The following is a 14,730-nucleotide window of genomic DNA, read 5'->3' on the forward strand; positions in this document are numbered from 1 at the left end:
CTGGGAACCTCCATATGCCGCGGGAGCGGCCCAAGAAATGGCAAAAACCAAAAAAAAAAAAAAAAAAAAAAAAAAGATGGGAGCAGTCCAGATCTGCATCTCCTTCCCTGAGAGGTAAGCCTTCTCCAAGGTGAGGAGAGAACCACCCTAAAATGGTGAGAGCAAACTAGGAAGGGTAAAACCCCAGGCAACCAAGTCTGAAGACAGTCGTGATGGCACCTGCCTACGTTCTCGCGAGATCAGCCTCCGGGAAGATGGAGTCAGAGGCTCCACCGCAGACGAAGCCAGTGGCGCTCCGCGGGGTGGCCGGGGCAGCCGAGGGATGGGGCGTGGAGGGGCGTACGGAGTCGGTGGTGCTGCTCAGACTGTAACAGTGGACAGAGCTACAGAACCGAACCAGGTAAGCCCGGGCTCCAGGGAGCGAAAGCCCCACGAGCTCTGCACTTCCCTTAGCCCTGCTTCTTCATCTGAAAAACGGGATTCTGTGGTTGGTGGTAGCTTCCTGGCCTGTCCCCTCCCTGGCTTGCTGTCAAGAGCCAAGTAGCCCGTGACTGTGGCCATGTGTTCAAGGTTGCCTCAGCAGCAGCTGCGGCCTGGGCGGTCTGGGTCTGAATCCCGAGTTGGTGCTTCCTCCCTGGGCACTCCTGTGTCCACTAGGGTCCGGATGGTCCTGCCACCGGCGTGTTTCCTGTACCTCCCAGTGTGTGGCAGGCACTGGGCAGCCACCCAGCCACCGTCATGATTCACACACTCCCGGAGACGCACTCCAGGTCAGGGCTGGGAGAGGAGGAGGCGGGGGTTCAGCAAGGAAAGATCAGAAGCGTCCAGGGGAGAAATTAAGTTGCAGCTCTAGGAGTTTCTGCCGTGGCTCAGCGGTAACAAACCCAACTAGTTAGTATCCATGAGGAGGCAGATTCGATCCCTAGCCTCACTCAGTGGGTGAAGGATCTGGCGCTGCCGTGAGCTGTGGTGTAGGTCGAAGACACAGCTAAGATCTGGTGTTGCTGTGGTGTCGGCGGGCAGCTACAGCTCTGATTCGACCCCTAGCCTAGGAATTTCCATATGCGGTGGGTGTGGCCCTAAAAAACAAAATAATAATAATAGTAATAAATTGCAGCTCTATGGAACAATCAGGTTCCTTTTCCCCATCTCCTCACAAAAATACTCCAACAGAATATTTCTTGTTTCCTTGTGGATTGGATCCATTTTGAGCTTCGCTACCAAGAGCCCCTGCTTCTGCAGGAATCAACCCTCCCCACAATCTGAGAGAGGGTCCTGTTGCTCCCAGAGGCAGCTGAGCCTGAAACCAGTCAGGGCCAGGCCCTCATTCTCTGGCCTGATGTCACCTGGCTGGTGGGGCAAGATGAGAACAGGCCAGGGGCTGACAATACCCAGGACAGCCCAAGGGTCCCAGCCTGTCCTCCTGATGGAATGTCAAGCCGCACCACCCAGTCCTGGCCTAAACTGCTTGGGGCAGAAAGGCCCAGCCCAGTGCTAATCCCAGGTTCTCCACCTGTTCTGATTCTGTTTCCTTGCCAGGTCCTGGGCTCATGCCGAGAGCCTGATTTCTGGGAAGTGGAAGAGTAGGGTGAGGCAGGCATGAGGGGCTATGCGGTCACTCCTTCTGGCAGGCTGGGATTGGTGCTGTGCCTCCTGTGGCCACCCTCCCCTCAAGACACTCCTGGTCAAAGTTCCCCAGGGGAAGAGCCACAGTCATACCCCCTCCTCAAGGAGGCTGCTCATGCCACTGGCAAAGACCTTCTTGCCCTTGGAGATGGGCTACCCTGATCCGGAGGCCCCAGATCTGGGGTTGGCATTTCCTGTTCTTCAAACCTGTCTGTTCAGTCCTTTAAACCTGTTGCTGACTTGCTGTGTGACCTTGGGCAAGTCACTTCCCCTCTCTGGGCCTCAGGCTTTACCAATAGAATGAATGATCCAGTCTGCCCACCTACTGGGACATTCCAAAACTGTGAAATGTTCATCACCATGTGATCTTATGTAATCAGAGCCGCATTCCTTTAATTTGACAAAAATGCACATGGTCCCGATGGGTGACTCAGCAGTCCTCAGCTCTGGCCTGGACACCCACGTCGCTTGGGGTGGGGAGGAACAGGTCCTACCCAGACCCACAGAATCAGAGTCTCTGGGCCTCTGGGCCTCTGGGTGGGCAGGACTTAGAGATTTGCATTTTTAAGAGGCCGCCTGGGGAGTCCCCATTGGCCCAGTAGGTTAAGGATCTGGCGATGTCATTGCTGTGGCTTGGGTTGCTGCTGTGGCTCAGATTTGATCCCTGGCCCAGGAGCTTCTGCATCCCATGTGCATGGCCAAAAAAAAAAAAAAAAAAGAAGAAGAAAAAGCTGCCTAGGAGGTCAGACTTTAAAGGGCAGGAGAACCTAGACTCTCGCTACCCCAGTACTTGACAAGATGAGTAATAGCACAGTGGCAACTTGTTTATAAAGAAAATGAGCCAACACACTGAGCAGACAATCTCCACAGCGGTGGCCTTTGGTGCCCTCTGCCCTCATGGATCCTGAGCGGCCAGGGACATGGGAGCAGGACACAGTCCTGGCCAGGCAGAGGGGGCTGGGGTGCAGGGTGTGTAAGAGGCAGCAGGAAACGGAAGGCCTGCACCCTCAGCAAGAGTGGCCTCCGTGGGGGAAGTCTCCCCGCCCACCCCTGCACATTTGAGCTCCTGAAAAGCAGGTTGAAAACCACACAGCTCTCCCAACTGTCCCTCCAAGGGAAGGCAGCCTGGTTCCCCTGTGAGAAGTAGAGGGTCTGCAGGAGATGCTCGAGTTAACTGAGCAAGGTGAAAAGAACACCCAAGGCTACTCTGCCAACTGCCATGAAGAGGCTGGCAATCACTGGAGGGCGTGGCTGGAAGGGGATGGGGCCAAGGATCAGAGGCAGCTTCCCTGAAACTAATAGCTTCAGGACAGGAGTTCCCATCATGGCTCGGCAGAAACGAATCTGAGCAGCATCCATGAGGACACAGGTTCCATCCCTGGCCTCGCTCAGTGGGTTGAGGATCTGGCATTGCTGTGAGCTGTGGTGTAGGCCGGCGGCTACAGCTCTGATTTGACTCCTAGCCTGGGGACCTCCATATGCCATGGATGCAGCCCTAAAAAGACCAGAAAAAAAAAAAAAAAAAAAAAAGCTTCAGAACAGAGAAAAGCTAATGAGAATATGAGTTGGTTATGAAAAAAAAAAAAAAAAAATAGGCATTCCCCGTTGTGGCACAGTGGAAACGAACATGACTAGTATCCATGAGGATGAGGGTTCAATCCCTGGCCTCACTCAGTGGGTTAAGGGTCTGGCATTGTGGTGACTGTGGTATAGGCTGGCAGCTGCAATTCTGATTCCACCCCTAGCCTGGGAACCTCCACATGCCTTTGGTCTGGACCTAAAATGCAAAAAAAAAAAAAAAAAAAAAAAAAAAAAAAGGCACAAAGAAGAGATAACTTTAAAATAGCATCAGGATTAAAAAAATAAATAAATAAAATAAAAATTAAAATAAAAAAATAAAATAGCATCAGGAGATGCAAAAAGAGCTTGAGGAGAGGAGGCGGCCCACTGAGGATCCGAGCAGGACCACTGCACATCTAAAAAACGGCCTCATGACACACTTCAGAGAGAGAAGACCCATAAATTCAAACGATTAGAGAGATGATCATTATGGAACCCCGACCTTCCAGCCTAAGAGGGTGGGAGTCCCTGAAGTAGATTATCCAACAGGTAAAGCAAAACAATATTTAGAGATAGGAGTTCCTGTCGTGGTGCAGTGGAAATGAATCCGACTAGGAACCATGAGGTTGCAGGTTCTATCCCTGGCCTCGCTCAATGGGTTAAGGATCCGGTGTTGCCGTGAGCTGTGGTGTAGGTCGAAGACGAGGCTCGGATCCTACATTGCTGTGTCTGTGGTGTAGGCCGGCGGCTACAGCTCCATTTGACCTGTAGCCTGAGAACCTCCATATGCTTTGGGTACAGCCCTAAAAAGACAAAAGACCAAAAAAAAAAAATTTAGAGAAACTCTCCCTGAGCGAAGGAAGAACCAGTTATGTGGACTCAGAGAGCACAAGAGGAATTCAGACTGATCACCATCAAGGGGAATCTTGATGTCACTTATATTTGGAATCTAATACATGGCACAAATGAACCTTTCCACAGAAAAGAAACTCATGAACTTGGAGAACAGACTTTTGGTTGCCAAGGGGGAGGGAGCAGGATGGATTGGGAACTTGGGGTTAATAGATGCAGACTATTGCCTTTGGAATGGATTAGCAATGAGATCCTGCTGTGTAGCTCTGGAAAGTATGTCTGGTCACTTATGATGGAGCCTGATAATGTGAGAAAATAGAATGTGTACATGTATGTGTAACTGGGTCACCATTCTGGACAGTAGAAAATTAACAGAACACAGTAAACCAGCTATAATGAAAAAAATGAAAATCATTTAAAAAAAGTAATAGATTAAAATAAATCTCATGATAGATTAAAAACAAATCAACCAGGCTTTTTTTGTTTGTGCTTTTTTTGTTGTTGTTTTTTCTTTTTTTAGGGCCACACCTTTGGATATGGAAGTTCCCAGGCTAGGGGTCGAATCAGAGTTGCAGCCACCGACCTATGCTACAGCCATGGCAACTCAGGATCTGAGCTGCATCTGCAATCAACACCATAGCTCAAGGCAACGCTGGATCCTTAACCCACTGAACGAGGCCAGGGATCAAACCTCATCCTCATGGATCCTAATTGAGTTCTTAACCCACTGAGCCACGATGGGAACTCCCAGTCTGGCTTTTTGAAAGGAAAATGAAAATGGAATTGATATGGCTAAGGGAGCTCTAAACTGGCGCTGGAGGCCGCTGAGGAAGTGTGACTTATGGATGCCTCAGCCCACATGGAGTCCTGTCGTCATAACACAGGCATCCAGGACACCTGCCCAGTGTTCCAGAAACTCCAAATAACCTACTAGACCCTCACCCTAAAATAACTCATGACAGCTACACGCTAAGGACAAATTTCCTTTCTGTTGCCTTTGCAGACCTCTTCCCTGGAGCACTTTGTGGATTTTACCCAAGTCTGTGTCTCCCGACCTAAAAGTCTTACAACCCCAAATAAACTCTTATTTGTAGCCTTCAGTAGCTTTTTGGGGTTTTTTTTGGTTTTTCGGTTGACAGCCTCAGATTTTTCCACAGCAGCGTTCAAGACAAGGGAACTGAGTGTTCAGAGTGGTGTGGAAAAGTGGGAAACCAAGAACATTACACCCCAGTGAGGCTGTTTAGATTCACAGACAACACGGAAAGGGTGGAGGAAAATAGCACCCTTGAGCCTTTCTTTAAAGAGAGAGAAAAAAAATTACTCAGCCGTGAAATCTAGCTGTTAAAAGTGTCTGACTCTAGGAGCTGCTCAGTGATAAACAAAGCTGGGTGATATACGTGAGAATGAGAGTTCGAACCCTGGTCTCGCTCAGTGAGTTAAGGATCCGGCGTTGCTGTGAGCTGTGGTCTAGGTCACAGGTGGGGCTCAGATCTGCCATTGCTGTGGCTGTGGTGTAGACCAGCAGCTACAGCTCCAACTTGACCCCTAGCCTGGAAACTTCCGTATGCCTTGGGTGCGGCCCTAAAAAGACAAAAAAGGTGTGTGTGGGGGGGTGTCTGACTCTTATACAATATAAAAGGAACATATCAAAATTTTTATTTAACTCATTATGTAATTAGGGAACAAGGAATATTTTACAACTGGTCCAAAAGAAAAATAGTTCCCGTCGTGGCTCAGTGGTTAATGGATCTGACTAGGAACCATGAGGTTTCAGGTTCGATCCTTGGCCTTGCTCAGTGGGTTAAGAATCTGGTATTGCCATGAGCTCTGGTGTAGGCCGGCAGCTGTAGCTCCAATTAGACCCCTAGCCTGGGAACCTCCATGTGCCGCAGGTACAGCCCTAGAAAAAGACAAAAAAAATAAATAAATAAATAAAAGGAAAAAAGAAAAAGAAAACGACATAATACATATGTAGGCAGATAAGAAATACTGAAATGAATTTACCTACCCGAGCAAAACTGATTCGATGGCCACAGGCAATAGGCAATACATTCCATGGGCCAAAATCCATTTGCTTTTTTTTTTTTTTGTCTTTGCCATTTCTTGGGCTGCTCCCTTGGCACATGGAGGTTCCCAGGCTAGGGGACGAATCAGAGCTGTAGCTGCCGGCCTACAGCACAGCCACAGCAATGCCAGATCCGAGCCTCATCTGCAACCTACACCACAGCTCACGGCAACACCAGATCCTTAACCCACTGAGCAAGGCCAGGGATTGAACCCACAACCTCATGGTTCCTAGTCGGATTCGTTAACCACTGTGCTACGACGGGAACTCCCATTTGCATTTCTCATGGACAAGCATTGCTATAGGTTTTCTATGACTAAGATTTGCTCAAAGGCTGTGAAAGGCACAAGTCCCTATATATAGAACACTCACCAGTCTTTTTTGCGGGGGGATCCACTTCAAAGTCTTTCACAATTTTTCCCCATTCAATCAAGAGATGACTCCAAATGCAAAAACTCAGGGACACAATGTGCTTAAAGAATGAATGGAGGCATTCCCTTCGTGGCTCAGTGGAAACGAATCCCACCAGGAACCATGAGGTTGCGGGTCTGATCCCTGGCCTCGCTCAGTGGGTTAAGGATCCGGCGTTGCTGTGAGCTGTGGTGTAGGTCGCAGATGCACCTTGAATCCGGCATGGCTGTGGCTGTGCTGTAGGCCAGCAGCTGTAGCTCTGATTTGACCCCTAGCCTGGGAACCTCCATATTCCCAAGGTGTGGCCCTAAAAAAAAAAAAAAAAAAAAAGGGAAGAAAAAGAATGGGATGGAATGGAATATATTTATACAGGACTAAGACAAAATACTAAGAGAATCATGGCTGCAGAGTGTTGCAGACCTTGACAAACTGAAAATATTAGCATCAAAATCAGGAGCTATGGGTAGTAGGGAGGGAGGGTGTGCAGAGGAATTGATCACCTTTTTCATCTCAAGAAGAATTGGAGCCTGCCCAGAGTGAAGGGTTTATTCTTTCTCCCCAAGACTCCAATGTCTTAATGAGTTTCATCATTTTTTTTCCCTTCATGGTGGAGGAATTCATTATCAACTCTCATCTCTGTGGAAAGTAAAAATTTATTTAACATTCAGGAATTTTTTCATTTTCTTTCTGCTAAGCTCAATTACAGTTAAATATTTTCATTTAAAGTATAGCAGGTGCGGTACAGTCTCATGTTTAAAAATTGTTTCGACCTCTTTGCCTTGCTTTCTGCCTGTACGTCTTTGTCTCTCCAAAGTTCTCCGTGTGTAGGTGACATTCACCAAATGTTAACAGTGGCTGTTGGGCTGTATTAAGTAAACAGCCCTGCACCAGGAAATTCTAGGTGCTGGGAATACAAGAGAACAGAACAAATAAAAAGACTGAGCTCAGGGGTTCTTGCTGTGGCTCAGTGAGTTAAGAACCCAGCATAGTGTCCGTGACGATGCAGGTTCAATCCCTGGCCTCACTCAGTGGGTTAAACATCTGGCATTCCCACGAGCTGTGGCATAGGTCACAGAGGCAGTTTGTATCCTGCGTTGCTGTGGCCTTGGGCTAGGCCAGCAACTGCAGCTCTGATTCAACCCCTAGCCTGGGAACGTCTTCATAAAAAGAAAAAAAAAAATCCTGTGCGCAGAAAGCTGGCATTCTAATGGGGGGATGTGTTGTCCCCTCTTTGTACTTTTTGTATTGCTTGCATTGCTGAGAATGCGCCTATACCATTTTTATAAAAACAGTGGTCAAACCTTCACACACCTCAGATGATTCTTCTGAACAGCCAGGGTTGAGAACCACTACATTTTAAGCTATATGAGTCATTAACACTTTAGTATAAATAAGGTTTGAGGAAGACAGTGTGAGGACCCAGAATCTCTGCAGATCCCAACATGGGCACCTGAATCCTGGGAGGAGCTTAAGGGGGAACGGGTCCCCAGGGTCTTCAGCCCCTCTCGGTTGGAAGAACTATTGAGCTTGTCACCTGAGTTCCTCAGCCAGAGGTTCCTGTCCTTAGCCTGGGATCCTAAGCCTGTAGGACAGACTTTATTTTTTGTTGTCGTTGTTTTTGTTTTTTGGGGGCCATGCCCAGATCATGTGAAAGTTGCCAGGGATTGAACTCATGCCACAGCAGCAACCCAAGCCACTGCAATGACAACACTGGATCCTTAATCCTTAACCTGCTGTTCTCACAAGAGAACTCGTGTGAGACAGATTTTAATTCTAGCTGGCACTGGACCTAGGCAGCAGGGGGCCTGGCCCGGCCTTGGTCAATATCTGGGACATGCTTGGCTAAGGCCCTTCTCCCTGTAGCCTTGGGGGCACCCGAACCCCATCTGACTCCACTGCCTCACCTCCCAATCCTCCCTCTTGAGTGGAGCCCTGACCCCATGCTTCTCCATTTGCAGCCTCACTATAGTCACCCTGGCTCAAGGTCCCCTTTCCGGCACCACCCAGCCTTTGCACATGCTTTTCCCTCCATCAGATTCCCCTCCTTCACCCCTCGATCCCAAGACTCATCTCTGACTCACCTCCTGACTCCAAGGTCAGGCCCACTGTGGGCTGTGAGCGCCCCCACCCCAACACCATGGTGTGCGGGTGAGAACAGCCTTGACCTCTTACCAGGGGGTGACCTCAGCCAAGTTCCTTGTCCTTGCTGACTGTTTCCTCTTCTGAAGAATAAGAGCATGGTGAAGTCTTCCTCCTGGGGTCCTTGAAAGGAATCGAAAAGACAACGTGGGGAGTTCCCATCGTGGCTCAGGGGTTAACGAACCCCACTAGTATCCATGAGGATTCAGGTCCAATCCCTGGCCTCACTCAGTGGGTTCAGGGTCTGGCATTGCCGTGAGTTGTGGTGTAGGTTGCAGACGCAGCTTGGCTCCCGCATTGCTGTGGCTGTGGTGTAGGCTGGCAGATGTAGCTCTGATTTGACCCCTAGCCTGGGAACCTCCATGTGCCGCGAGTGCGACCCTAAAAAGACCAAAAAAAAAATTTTTTTTTTAATTTTAAGCTTTATTAAAAGAATAACAACGAGGTATGAGCTTAAAGGAGGAGGGGAAAGCGAAAGAGGGAAATTACCAAGTCAAAAAAGGAAGAAAAATGACAGTTTAATTGGGAGAAAAAAGTCTGACTCTGCTGAGGGGACAGAGTCTCCCTGTGGAGCCAGCTGAGGGTCTATGGGTCCAGGGGGTTGACACAGTCAGACCCCATGGAGGATTCTGTGCCCAGCTGGGTCCCCTGCCTCCAGACTCCGAGGGAACTTCTTTCTCAGATCCCCCGTCTCTTCCAGCTCAGTACCCTGAGTGCCACCCCCCCGCCGCCACGCCGTGGCCACCAGCTCCCACAGAAGTTCCCCCAAATCATTCTATTCATGTAGTGAGCTCGCTGAGCAAATGCAGTTCCAGGGCAAACCCCCAGCACCTGTGGGTGTACTGAGGTCACCCACATCCCGGCAATATGCGGGCGACCTCAGGGCAGGGGGTGAGGGTGACGGATGGGGCTGTCACCCTGTGTTGCCTCATGTGCCTTCTTCTCCCTCAGAAAGTCGTGGCATGACCTCTTCCCCTCTGCAGGGGCGGCCCGACTGCTGTGGGGGTGGCCCAGGGAGCTGAGTGAGCATCCCCAACAGGCACACAAAACATGTGACAGGCAAGGCGAGCGCCTGAGCCTCTGCTGCTCCTGGCCCACGGCTCCCCCTCCTAGCCTTGGGTCTGCACCCTGACTGGTCCCACCGGGTAGAACTTAAGTCATTCTCACCTTTATGGGACACCTTTACCAATCTCAGCAGATCAAGTGCTCACCTTCAAGGGAGGCAAATTGTCACCATTTACAGACTGAGGCAAAGAGCAGAGAATGGGTTGCTCAAGGCCACACAGCTGGGTTTGACAGCGCCGTCCCCCAGCCGCGCCGCCCCCTGCAGGTCTTCCACCTGCTCTTCTGCCCCAGCCCCCGAGGGCTTGATGGCTGGGAGGCTGGGACCGAGTCCCGAGAACTCGGGGGGTGGGGGGGTGGGGGGGTAACTGAGGGAGGCTGCAGGGGGAGGGGGCCCAGCTGAGGCCATTGTGGCAGCCTCTGAGGCTTGGCACGGAGCCCACATCGGCACACAGGAGCTGCCCCCTCCCCGTGAGCCCCCTCTAGGGAACCTCATTCTTTTGTGTGTGTGTGTGTGTTTTTGGTATTTCTTTGGGCCACTCCCGCGGCATATGGAGGTTCCCAGGCTAGGGGTCTAATTGGAGCTGTAGCCACTGGCCTACACCAGAGCCACAGCAACGCGGGATCCCAGCCACGTCTGCAACCTACACCACAGCTCACGGCAACGCCGGATCGTTAACCCACTGAACAAGGGCAGGGACCGAACCTGCAACCTCATGGTTCCTAGTCGGATTCGTTAACCACTGCGCCACGACGGGAACTCCGGGAACCTCATTCTTTTTCCAGGCTTGCAGCCCTCCACTGAAGGCTGCCCAGAATCCTGGTGCCCTCCCCACTGTTGGACATGCAGGTTATTTCTAGTCTTGCTAAGACAAGCAGGGCTCTGAAGCCAAACCCTGTCCTACCTCCCTTTGCCTGTGTGTGTGTGTGTGTGTGTGTGTGGGCTCTCCAAACAGCCCACAGATGGGACACTGGGCCTCACTCCAGCAGGGCCTCTCACCTGGGACAGACCCCAAGCTCACTGCCAAGCCAGCCCATCTCGTCCCACAGAACCAATTCCTCAGAAAGACGGCCCAGGAACCACCAACGGCCTTTCCTCTTGCCAGAGATTTGTTTGGTTGTTTGGTTGGATTTTTTTTTTTCTCTTGGTCAGAGGGCAGTGCTGGGCTCAGCAGCACGAAAGGTTCAGAGCTGGTCTGGGCAGATTGTTATGCAAATCAAACAAGGAAGTAGAGCTTGAGGAGTGAAGGGGTTCCTGCTGGGGTGTCTGCCAGGGCAGTAGGGGACATCAAGATCCCCACCCCCTGCAGAAGACCTGAGGGATTTGGGGAAGGGCAGAGTGACAATCTAGTCCCAGAGAAATGAGGCCAGATGTCGCCCCCAGCCCCTGAGCTCCAACCCCTGGGCTCCTGGGAGGCCCTTGAGTGTCAATATGAGCTCAGAGTCCAGTCTGGTGGGAGTTTGGGGTTAGTAGACACAAACTATTACATTTATTTATGGATTTTTTTCCTTTTTTTGGTCTTCTTAGGGCCACACCCATGGCATATGGAAGTTCCCAGGCTAGAAGTCGAATCACAGCTGCAGCTGCCGGCCTATACCACAGCCACAGCAACACGGGATCTGAGCCTCCTCTGTGACGTACACCAAGCTCAGGGCAACACAGGATCCTTAATCCACTGAGCGAGGCCAGGGATGGAACCCACATCCTCATGGATGCTGGTCGGGCTTGCTAAACACTGAGCCACAACGGGAACCCCTGCATCCTCATGGCTGTCAGATTCAAGTCTGTTGAGCCACGATGGGAACTCCAGGAGGGGTGATTCTAACAAGCATTTGCTGAATCTCCCTGGTTTCAGACACAGAGCATCACATGTCCCCACTCTGTTCTTGGTGAGTTTTGCCTACGTTTGTGCGCATTAAACAAAGTGGCCAAGCCCATTGACCTCCCTGCTGGTGAAGAAGGACGGCTTCAACTGCAAGGTCAGAAGATGTACTGGATCCCACTGAGGAGGTGCGTTCGGTTCCCCGGCAGACACATCAATCAGGAGGCGACCTCGAGCAGCGAAATCCCCCTTCCATGCAAATCAATGCCTGGTGATTGATCACTAGCATGTTTTCATTTTACCCTAACTGCCTCCATCCTCCATGAGTGGGGGGCTGAAAATCCAGCCCATTTCAGGAATTCCCACCATGGTGCAGTGGGTTAAGAATCTGACTACAGGAGTTCCCGTCTTGGCTCAGTGGTTAACAAATCCGACTAGGAACCATGAGGTTCAACCCTGGCCTCACTCAGTGGGTTAAGGATCCAGCGTTGCCATGAACTGTGGTGTAGGTCGCAGACACAGCTTGGGTCTGGCATTGCTATGACTCTGGCGTGGGCCAGCAGCTGTAGCTCCGATTAGACCCCTAGCCTGGAAACCTCCATATGCCGCGGGTACGGCCCTGGAAAGGACCAAAAAAAGACAAAAAAAAAAAAAAAAAGAATCCAACTATAGTAGCTCAGATTCAATCCCTAGCCCGAGATTCCATATTCCATGGGTGTAGGCAAAAAAAAACTCATTTCAGCAGCTCCCAGTGATCTGCTCAGCTGAGGATTAGGGTTGGGCCACCAGCTGCACAATGTCCAGTGCTGAGAGCAAGCCTCTGGGGAGGCCAGAGTACCCCTCTGCTTGGGGAGCCTCTAGCTACCATCTTTATTTTTTTTCTTTAATGCCGCACCCACAGCATATGGAGGTTTCCAGGGTAGGAGGCGAATCAGAGCTGCAGCTGCCAGCCTACACCACAGCCACAGCAACATGGGATCTGAGCCAAGCCGGCAACCTGCATGCACTACAGCTCACGGCAATCCTTAACCCACTGAGCAAGGCCAGGGATTGAACCCATGTCCTCATGGATACATGGATTCATTACCTCTGAGCCACAACGGGAACTCCTGCCATCCTTTTTAAAAGAGGTAAAATCATGACTGTCCCCGCACATATAAAAATGAATGTGGGATTCCTCGTCATGGCTCAGTGGAAATGAGCCCGACTAGTATCCATGAGGACACAGGTTCGATCCCCTGGCCTCGCTCAGTGGGTTAAGGATCCAGTGTTGCTGTGAACTGTGGTGTAGGTCACACACACAGCTCGGATCCGGCTTTGGTGCAGGCTGGCAGCTGTAGCTCTGATTCAGCCTTTAGCCTGGGAGCCTCCATATGCTATGGGTGTGGCCCTAAAAAGACAAAAAAAAAAAAAAAAAAAGTGTGTTAAAGAGTTTATTACACTCCAGAATCAATGGGGGAAACAAGAGATATTGTAATCAGTTCAAAAGAGCATGCAAAGACACGTTTCTGGATTGGAACTATTGAAATTAATGTGGAAATGGAAGCAAAACCGAGGAGGGGAAGTCAGTGATGGAGGACAGGTCAGTTCAGAATCCCCTTGTAGACAGGAATTAGTTTGCATCACTATCATTTACCTACGATTTGCAGGGTTGTAAAATACCCTTCATAGACGGGAATCTGATAATCCTAGGCGTGTCCTGCAGAGTTGAGATAATGCAAAGCTTTTGCACAGATGGACAAAGATTTGCCTGCAGCCCTGACCACCCAACGCCCTTCACTTGGCCTGCTGAGGCCACGGCTCCCCCATGATGCCCTCACTGACTCCCAGATGGAGGTAGGTGCCATCCACTCGGCTCCCTCAGTCCCTGGAACTCCTGATAACACTGTTCTGTCTCCTCCATCAGACTATGAGATTCTTAAAACAGAAGTTGCATCATCTCTGCTTTTCATTGTGCCTGTGAGAACTCAGGAGACATTTGTGGAATGAATGAATGAGAGAGCAAAGGATGGTAGTCCACAGGGCGCCCCCATAAAACAGCACAAGACCCGTGATGCAGCAGTCGAAGGTCAGAAGTGCCGCATGAAAATATGTATTGTTCCAGCTGATCTTCCTGAGGGCATCTCAAAAATAAGGCTCCGAAAGGAAACAAGCTTGGAAATGCTGGGTTAAACATAAATAGATTCTTGGAGTTCTTGTCAGTGGAAACGAATCTGACTAAGAACCATGAGGTGGTGAGTTCAATCCCTGGCCTTGCTCAGTGGGTTAAGGATCTGGTGTTGCCATGAGCGGTGGTGTAGGTCGAAGATATGACTCAGATCTGGCATTGCTGTGGCTGTGGTGTAGACCAGCAGCAACAGCTCTGATTAGACCCCTAGCCTCGGAATCTCCATATACCAAGGGTGTGGCCCTAAAAGGATAAGGACACACACAAAAACAAAAAAACAGAAACAGATTCGTTGCTTTTCCCCTTTTAATCCCAGCACATCTGAGAGCCTTTGATATATCAGAGTGCCTTATGAATCTCTCAGGAAGAGAATGCAATGTTCCAGCATTTTCCACACTTATCTGATGATGAAGCAATTTTTTTAAATGGAGCAATGACAAGGATTCTGGAGAATTCACATTGAGAGAGACACCAATTTAATCCAACCGGTCTGATGGAGTTATTGATACATAAATTATTATCGCCTGGGACAGATTGCTGGCCCCAGCTTCAGTGTCCCTGTGGCCTGGATGTTTTTCATCTATAAAATGGGACTGAAAAGAGAACTCACCTCAGTAATTTGTGAGGGATTAAAGGAGTTACTCTTAGCATAGAGCCTGGAACAGGCCATACTCAATAAATGTGAACCATTATTATTTATAAAAACACCAAGAGCCTCCTGGGTATCCCTCCAGAGTAAACCATGACTCGCAGACACACATGTACTCCGATGTTCATTGCAGCACTCTTTTCACTAGCCAAGACACGGAAACAACCTAAATGTCCATCGACAAAGGAGTGGATCAAGAAGATGTGGTACATATACGCAATGGAATATTACTCAGCCATTAAAATGAATGAAATACCAGCATTTTTAGCAATATGGATGGACCTAGAAATTATCATGCTAAGTGAAGTCAGCCATACAATGAGACACCAATATCAAATGCTTTCACTGACATGTGGAATCTGAAAAAAGGAGAGAA

This window comes from Sus scrofa, chromosome 7 (assembly GCF_000003025.6).
Source record: "Sus scrofa isolate TJ Tabasco breed Duroc chromosome 7, Sscrofa11.1, whole genome shotgun sequence".
Lineage (NCBI taxonomy): Eukaryota > Metazoa > Chordata > Mammalia > Artiodactyla > Suidae > Sus > Sus scrofa.